The following is a 260-nucleotide window of genomic DNA, read 5'->3' as shown; positions in this document are numbered from 1 at the left end:
CTCGGTAAGTAAGCTCAATAAATTCATTGGTTCCCCAGTAAAACTTTAATGAAACATTGGCTTGACACTAGAGCCTTAAAAGGGAATAAGCATTGCTTAGTATCCCCAGGAAAATAATTCTGACAACAGATGGAAAATTTATTTGTTAATGCTATTATGTCTTATAATTATTAAAAAAAAAAGAAAATGAGAATGTCAAAGATGTTAAAAGGATGAGGAATGGAGATATTCTCCAAAACGGACAGAAAAAATGAGAAAGC

The sequence above is a fragment of the Nannospalax galili genome, unplaced genomic scaffold (genome assembly GCF_000622305.1).
Source record: "Nannospalax galili isolate Female #2095 unplaced genomic scaffold, S.galili_v1.0 scaffold417, whole genome shotgun sequence".
NCBI classification, from domain to species: domain Eukaryota; kingdom Metazoa; phylum Chordata; class Mammalia; order Rodentia; family Spalacidae; genus Nannospalax; species Nannospalax galili.
This window is presented reverse-complemented; position numbering follows the sequence as displayed.